The sequence below is a fragment of the Sus scrofa genome, chromosome 6 (genome assembly GCF_054392235.1).
Source record: "Sus scrofa isolate SSC_HxYL_T2T_F1_AM1 chromosome 6, Sscrofa_HxYL_maternal_Yorkshire_Landrace_v2.0, whole genome shotgun sequence".
Lineage (NCBI taxonomy): Eukaryota > Metazoa > Chordata > Mammalia > Artiodactyla > Suidae > Sus > Sus scrofa.
Window position 1 is genome coordinate 150,212,757 of NC_139388.1, and position 9,416 is coordinate 150,222,172.

Here is a 9,416-nt window from a genome sequence, read left to right on the forward strand (position 1 = left end):
AAAAAATTCTGCTGGTAGAAAAACTGTAAAAATAAGCATTACAAGAAAATAAAAACAATGATCTCATCATCAAGAAATAAGTATCCACGCTTAACTTTGGGGTTGCTGTATAACATTACTGCAAATTTAAACCTTGAGTCAGAGTCAAGTGGTAAGAATTGAAACAAAGCGCTTTTCTCAAAAATTCTTAGAGTGCTCAACCCATGTTCCCTAATTTCATACAGCCTTCAAGATTCTGCTTGAGAATAGCTGGGTGTACATATGTATCAAAGAGGGCCCATCAATAGCCAAAACCCAGAAAACGCTTAGGTATCTAAGCTCCTGCCTATGTCTTTCCTTCCTACTGCTGAGATAAAAAGGACAGTCTATTCTCATTCTGGAGGTTGAGAAACTGAAACACAGAGTGCCACGTCATTGTGTCACCACTGGATGTCTTCAAACAGAAAAAAGATAAAATAAGATATCACAAAACTATGCGTCTATTTCTAACTCTGTCAGCCAGGTCCCCAGTGGGATTTTTTTTTTTTTTTTTTTCCTTTTCGGGCCACACTTGGGGCATATGGTTACCCAGGGTAGAGGAGCCACATCTGTGACCCACACTGCAGCTTCCGGCAATGCCAGATCCTTACTTAACCTGCTGAGCAAGGTCAGGGATCAAACCCACATTCTCATGGATACTAGTCAGGTTCTTAACCCACTGAGCCACAGCAGGAACTCCCCGTGTGGTCTTTTAACAATAGTTTGACTCTTTTCATCAGAAGTGCTGCTTATTAATTCTCCAGCATGTATTTGAAATTCATCATCACATATTGTGCACCTAAATTGTGTCAAGGCAAGTTCCCGTTGTGGCTCAGCAGTTAAAAACCCGACTGGTATTCATGAGGATGCGGGTTTGATCCCTGGCCTTGCTCAGTGGGTTAAGGATCCGGCATTGCCGTGAGCTATGGCATAGGTCGCAGGTGTGGTTTGGATCCCACATTCTGTGGCTGTGGCGTAGGCTGGCAGCTATAGGTCTGATTGGACCCCTAGCCTGGGAACCTCCATATGCTGTGGGTGCAGCCTTAAAAAGACAAAAAATAAATAAATAAATAAATAAATTGTGTCAACTCATTGGTTTTTGCAGATAAAAACCTGTGTCTCCCTAGAATTAAGCAAACATCTCCCAGGTCACACAGCTAAGGAGGTGGTATCACTGATCCAAACTCAGTCTACCTAGCAGGAAGCAAGGCTGCCACATCAAACTGCACTGGTAGTCAATTAGTCTTTGCCAGTTTGCTTGTTTGAAGTCAGTTTCACTGAAGAATGTCCTTTCATGAGGCAGTAAAAATTAATGATATGAAATCTCAACTCTTGGGTACAATATTTACAATATTCTAGGTGTCGAAATGGAAAGACTGTGTGAACCACGTTTGTGGCAGACTGAAGTGTGATGGTTACCTCAAGGAAAACCACTTCTGTGATTGAACTGTGAGCTTAAAACTAGTTGCTTCTCAGAGTTCCCATCGTGGCTCAGTGGTTAACGAATCCGACTAGGAACCATGAGGTTGTGGGTTCAGTCCCTGGCCCTGCTCAGTGGGTTAAAGCTCCGGCGTTGCTATGAGCTGTGGTGTAGGTTGCAGACGCGGCTCGGATCCTGCGTTGCTGTGGCTCTGGCTTAGGCCTGTGTCTACAGCTCCCATTCAACCCCTAGCCTGGGAACCTCCATATGCTGCGGGAGTGGCCCTATAAATGGCAAAAAGACAAAAAAACCAAACCAAAAAACTGATTGCTTCTCCCGTGAAGCATCTTTTTTTTTTTGCTTTTTAGGGCTGTACTCACTGCATATGGAGGTTCCCAGGCTAGGGGTTGAATTGGAGCTACAGCTGCCAGCCTACACCGCAGCCACGGTAACACAGGATCTGAGCCATGTCTTCAACCTACACCACAGCTCAAGGCAACACCAGATCCTTAACCTACTGAGCAAGGCCAGGGATGGAACCTGGGACCTCATGGTTCCTGGTTGGATTCGTTTCTGCTGCACCACAACGGGAACTCCGGAGCACCATTTTTTAAAGTAAATGAAAAACTGTGTTTATTCAGAAGTGGGTATTTGCAATTAACTGAAAGAAGATTGGAAAACGAACAAAGTAAGCCTGTCCCTTCAAGGAAAGCAACTGAGAGTGTTTGCTGCTGATGATAAAATTCAAGCTTACAAGCAATTTTGGAAAAATTTTATCCACCACTCTGAGACCAGTAGTGATATTAATGGATTTGATTTTTTGATATTGATAGATTTTTTGATATAATTACCATGTGTTAACATTTGGAATGTCTGCCATAATTCAGTGAACTAACACTTTCCAAATAATCCATGCATGATACTACCAAATAATGAATGGAATCTGCTCAAAGTGCCAAATCAATATTTTAATCTAACTGTACAAAAATTCCATTGATATGATTTCAGATTTTACGTTGCAACTAATCTTGAATAAACAGCCACTTGTTGACTTTTGGTGTAATATCAAAGGAGAATATAAAAATGATCTGAAAGGGCTATTAAAATAATCTCCTCCTTTAGGAGTTCTCGTCGTGGCGCAGTGGTTAACGAATCCGACTAGGAACCATGAGGTTGCGGGTTCGGTCCCTGCCCTTGCTCAGTGGGTTAACCATCCGGCGTTGCCGTGAGCTGTGGTGTAGGTTGCAGACGCGGCTCGGATCCCGCGTTGCTGTGGCTCTGGCGTAGGCCGGTGGCTACAGCTCCGATTGGACCCCTAGCCTGGGAAACTCCATATGCCGCGGGAGCGGCCCAAGAAATAGCAACAACAACAACAACAAAAAAGACAAAAAAAAAAAAAAAAATTAAAAAATTAAAAAAAAAATAATCTCCTCCTTTACAACTAAATAGCTACACGTGACTTAATTTTCTTCCTTTATGTCAGCTAGCACAACACATAGAGGCAGATTGAATGTAAAACCCCATAGGAGTTGTATTTTATAAAGAGAGTCATTAGAGACTTGCAAAAATATAAAACAGTGCCACTCTTCTCACGAGATATTTTTTATTTCGTGAAAATATAGATATTTTCATAAAATAAGTTGTTTGTGTTAGTATGTGGTGAGTCTATTTTTATTTTCAAATGAGTTAACATTTAAATAGTCTCAGTACTACACAGCAGGATCTCATTGCTAATCTTAGGAAGGAGCATGATAACGTGAGAGAAAAGAATTTATACATGTATGTGTAACTGGGTCACCATGCTGTACAGTAGGAAAAAAAATAATGTATTGGAGAAAGAAAAGTTAATAGTCTCCTATAAAAAATACATAAATTTCTCAGTAAAATTCAATATGATAAATACGGATAAATTTAAACCACATAAACAAAAGCTCTTTGAAGTTCTTAATAATTTTTAAGAGTGTAAAGGGGAGTTCCCGTCGTGGCGCAGTGGTTAGCGAATCCGACTAGGAACCATGAGGTTGCGGGTTCGGTCCCTGCCCTTGCTCAGTGGGTTAACGATCCAGCGTTGCTGTGAGCTGTGGTGTCGGTCGCAGAAGCGGCTTGGATCCAGCGTTACTGTGGCTCTGGCATAGGCTGGCGGCTACAGCTATGATTCGACCCCTAGCCTGGGAACCTCCATATGCCGCGGGAGTGGCCCAAGAAATAGCCAAAAAAAAAAAAAAAAAAAAAAAAAAAAAGAGTGTAAAGGGATTTTGAGACCAAAGAGTTTGAGAATTGCTCTTCTCAATTGATCTTCTAGTACGTTTTGCCACATTTTTGAGGCCCCATCTGTAGATGTTCATGTTGCGGTATTTGCCATTACAAATGAAGATGCAGTAAAAACAGGCTGTTTATATATATTTATATATCCTTATGTACTGACACTTTAGTTTCAATGAGATGGCTTGCCAAGTTGCTGGAGGCAAAGGTATGTGTTTTTTTTTTTTTTTCAGTGTTTATTTTTTACCTGTTACATACTAGTTACTATAAATGTATCTATTCAATTTAAGTATATAGAGAAATAAAAAAGAAAAGTGAGACCTAGTCTTTTTACTGAAATAAACCCTGTAGCACCTGTTTTGGGGAAACAAAGGATAATATATGCATAAGGTTAGGAAGTGTAAACAGTCTGAAGAAGTATAAAATACAACAAAAGTCTCACTCTCTTCTATAGGGTTCTGGAGCATAATCTTTATTCAACTTCTTGTCATTTCTGCCAGATACAAAAGTAATGTTTATATTGAATTTCTGTGGAATAGTTACAAATACACAGACCTTGCCCTATACTATCTATTTATGTACTATCTATCTATATTCTATCTATCTATCTATCTATCTATCTATCTATCTATCTATCTATCATCTTATCATCTATCTGTATCTATATCTATACCAAGGCTTTAAGCTGTCCACCTAGAATTTCTTTTCTTTTTCCTCCTGGGCAACAACTTGAATACATTTCTCCTCTCTTCTGCAATTTCATGTGGTTACACGACTGAATTCTAGCTAATTAAAAGTGAGTTTTAGACACATGCCACATCTAAGGCTTGTCCATCAAATATTCCACCAACTCTCCCAATTTATTAAGCAATAACCTTTGACCGGCTTTATGTTTGATGCCATTTTTTATAGCTGTAAACCCACCCTAATATCATATGTACTGAATCCTAGTTTAAACAAAAGGAATCACACCTACTTGTGGTTTTGTGTAATACTTCTTGGAAACATTTCAATAATATCCTGGTATGTATATTATGATTTTAAACACATACCAAGAGATTACTGTTTAAAAATTTCGTATTGATTCATATTTTCAATAGACGTTATGCGAGTGACTGTTTCTCTACGTTCTCCCCTGTCCAGGATTTTATTACACTTGCAAAAATTTCCAATTTTTATAGATGACATATTGAATATAAGTTTTGGTGATATTTGCATTATTATGACTATCATGGCCTTTAGTATTTATGGGACATTTGAATTTCCTCTTGTGTAAATTAGTCTATTTATATTCTTTGCCCATTTTTCTATTTCTATTTATTTATAATATTTTCTTGGCAGTTTTCAAAGCTATGTAATATTAAGGCTATTAATTTTTTGACTGCCATCTTAGTAAAATGTTTCACCCCCCTGCCCACAACTCTTTAGTATATGTTTGCCACACAGTGTCTGTCTCTTCCTTTAAGGTTTCTGGATTTCCTCTTTGGCTTAGGAAGACCTCTCTTAGTGAGATGAGGTTATGAAAAAGTCTACTAAATTGCATCCTAATAATTTAATTTTTTTATCCTTTGCATTTAAATTTAATCCATCTCACATTTATTTTTGTATAGGACAAGGGGTTTCATTTTTATTTTCTTCCAAAAGGACAGAAATATTTTGTTCGTATAATTTGTTAAATGGACCAGCCTTTTCCCCAGGAAATTTCAGGCCATTTTAGCCACATGTTGTTTTACATAAAAGACTTATTAGAAGCCCTTTATTCCGTGCTTTACTATATTTATCCTCAGTTAGCCCCATACTATCTCAATTGCAGTAACCTTATGGTAAATTTGAGTATCTCTCAAGAAAAGCTGTTCATCACATAGATTTTTAAAAAATATTTTCATGGATATTATGAGACATACCTACTACCATATGGACTTTTATAACCCAGTTTCAAAAAAATTTCATTGGAACTATAATTTTAAATGCTTTACCTTTATACTAATACTAATGGAAACAATTCCATTTTGATATTAAGAATTCCTATCTAAAATATATTACTATAGTAATATTTTATTTAAAATATAAATATATTCCTATCTAAAATATATTACTATAGTAATATTTTAGAATTCCTATCTAAAATATATTACTATAGTAATATTTTATTTAAAATATTATATTTAAAATATAATTTTAAATGCTTTACCTTAATACTAATACTAATGGAAACAATTCCATTTTGATATTAAGAATTCCTATCTAAAATATATTACTATAGTAATATTTTATTTCTTTTAATAACTTTACATAATTTTAATTATGTAGGTCTTAAGTCTTTTTATAGTCTCTTTTAAGTTTATGTTACCTTTTTATTTACCTTTTTTATTTGCTCCTGTGACTGAGACATTTCCCCCATGTTCATTTATTTTTAGGGCCACACCTGCGGCATATGGGAGTTCCCAGGCTAGAGGTCGAATTGGAGCTGTAGCTGCTGGCCTTTGCCACAGCCACAGCAATGCCAGATCTGAGCCACGTCTGCGACCCACACTGAGCTCATGGCAATGCCAGATCCTTAACCCAGTGGGTGAGGCCAGGGAGCAAAGCTGCATCCTCTTAGATATTAGTCATATTATTAACCTGCTGAGCCACAGTGGGAACTCCCCATGTTCATTTCTAAATTCACGTTGCAATACAAAAAAAAAAATATTGATTTTTGTATATTCTTCTTATTTCCAGTCTCCTTGTCCGACCATTTTATTAAGTTTAATGGCTATTTTTACTAGTCTATGTTGGGTTTTCTAGGTATACAGTATTATCTTCCAATAAAAAGATAATTTTGTCTCTTTTAGTATTTAAGCTGATTGCTTCATATGCTTGCCTTGTTACATGACTCATTAAGCAGAAATTATTTACAGTCAAATGCTCTACCTCTGAGCCATACTCCCAAGCAAGCAGAAATTATTTATTGAGAGCATAATGTGCAGGCACTGTTGCGAGTGTGAATAAAATAAAATGTATATTCTTCTGGAAGGCAGACATAAGCAAGAGAAATATTAGATAATGACTGAAGAAAAAGGAAAGTATGAAAAGGGAACAGGGCGTTCCCGTCACGGCACAGTGGAAATGAATCCGACTAAGAACCATGAGGTTTTGGGTTCGATCCCTGGCCCCGCTCAGTGGGTTAAGGATCCGGCGTTGCCCTGAGCTGTGGTGTAAGTCGAAGATCTGGCTCTGATCTGGTGTTGCTGGCTCTGGTGTAGACCAGCAGCAACCGCTCCGATTAGACCCCTCGCCTGGGAACCTCTATATGCTGCGGGTGTGGCCCTGAAAGGACGAAAAGACAAAAAAAAAAAAAAAAAAAAAAAAAGAAGAAAGAAAGAAAAAGAAAAGAAAAGGGGGACAGGAGAGCTTGGTGTGAGGGCAGGGATTGAATTTTCGACAGAATAGCTGGGGAAGCCCTCACTGGGAAGGCGACGACTCAAGAATTCTTGAGGATCATGATGGGGGAGCATCCCGTTCATGTTCCTAATATTAAGGAAATGCTTTCAGCATTATGGTTTCAGTCATATGATGTTTGTTATTCAAAATATAAATAAATAAATAAATAATACATAAATAATACATAATTGTCTTTATTACGTGCGTCTATGTGCATGAATAACATGGTCGATCATCCAAAGAGTTTTATGACATATGGCTTAAGAACTTATTTTGTTATAAATGGACTCTAAATTTTATCCGATAACTATTTAACTTCATCATATATTTTTTCTCTTCGGTTAAGGTGAAAAATTACATTGATAGCCCTCCTTATGTTGACATTTCTCTTTTTCAGAATAAATCTATTTGATCATAGTGTAATAGTTTTTCAATACTTAGAAGGATTAAATTTGTTAAGATTTTATTTAGAATTTGAAAATTCGTATTCCTAAGTAAAATTGATCTCTAGGTTTGTTACTGAAAATTACTACGGCTTCTTAAAAGGAAGATCTAAAGATCTCTTCTTTAGAAATTTGGAAGAAGAAAGCAATAATGGTATCTTCTGCCTGATGACTTATTTATTTATTTATTTATTGTCTTTTTGCCATTTCTTGGGCCTTTCCAAGAAATGCATATGGAAATTCCCAGGCTAGGGGTCCAATTGGAGCTGTAGCAACCGGCCTTCACTGGAGCCACAGCAACGCGGGATCTGAGCCGCGTCTGCAACCTACACCACAGCTCAGGGCAACGCCGGATCCTTAACCCACTGAGCAAGGGCAGGGACCGAACCCGCAACCTCATGGTTCCTAGTCGGATTTGTTAACCACTGTGCCACGACGGGAACTCCTGCCTGGTGACTTTAAAAAAGTTTGCTGGTGTTCCCATTGTGGCTCAGCAGTAACAAACCTTAATTAGTGTGCTGAGGATGTGGCTTCAATCCCTGGCCTTGCTCAGTGGGTTAAGGATTCTGTGATGCCGTGAGCTGTGGTGTAGATCACAGACGTGGTTCGGATCTCGAATTGCTGTGGCTGTGGTGTAGGCCGGTAGCTACAGCTCAGATTCAATCCCTAGACTGGGAGCCTCTATGTGCCACAAATAAATAAATAAATAAAATAAAGTTTGCCGAAGTTTAAGATATAAACAATCAAGTGCATAACTTTTCAGTGAATATTTGCCTGCTTGCATACGTTATGAGTTCCTGGAGCAAAGTGTTATTAGTAATATATTATTGTTTTTTACGTATCACTGGATTTTAGCTGCTAACATTTTGCTTAGTGTTTTTACATATATTTTCATTAAAACTTGTATTTTGCCTATAATTTCCTGTTTCTGTAATATCTCAAGGGGTTTTGATGATCAGGGTTACATTGGCCCCATAAAGTGAGCTGGGAAGTTCCTTCCTTGCCTCCCTTCTCCCTCCCTCCCCTCCCCTCTCCCTTCTTTCCTTCCTCCCTTCCTTTCTCCTCCCTTCTTTCCTTCCTGCCTGCCTTCCTTTTCAATCTCTGAACGTTTAAGATTGATATTATTTCTTCTTTAAATGTTTGGAGGTTTCACTAGTGAAGTCATCAAGGCTTGATGTTTTCTTGGTAAAAAGATTTTAAATTTCAGATTAAACTTATTTTCCAGGTATAAGAACAGTAACATTTTTATATTTTCTCCTCAACCATTTTAGCAATTGTGATTTTCAAGGAATTTGTCCATTTTATCTATGTTGTTGAATTGATTGACATAAACTCTCCATAATATCCTTTTATCTTCTTTTTTTGTGTGACTTTTTGCCATTTCTAGGGCCGCTCCCATGGCATATGGAGGTTCTCAGGCTAGGGGTCTAATCGGAGCTGTAGCCACTGGCCTACACCACAGTCACAGCAACACGGGATCCGAACTGCGACTGCAACCTACACCACAGCTCCCGTCAATGCCAGATCCTTATCCCACTGAGCAAGGCCAGGGATTGAACCTGCATCCTCATGGTTCCTAGTCGGATTTGTTAACCACTGAGCCATGACGGGAAATCTCGGGCACGACTTTTTTTTTTTTTTTTTTTTTGTCTTTTTGCTATTTCTTGGGCCGCTCCCATGGCATATGGACGTTCCCAGGCTAGGGGTCTAATCGGAGCTGTGGCTGCCAGCCTACGCCAGAGCCACAGCAACGCGGGATCCGAGCCGCGTCTGCAACCTACACCACAGCTCACGGCAACGCCGGATCATTAACCCACTGAGCAAGGGCAGGGACCGAACCCGCAACCTCA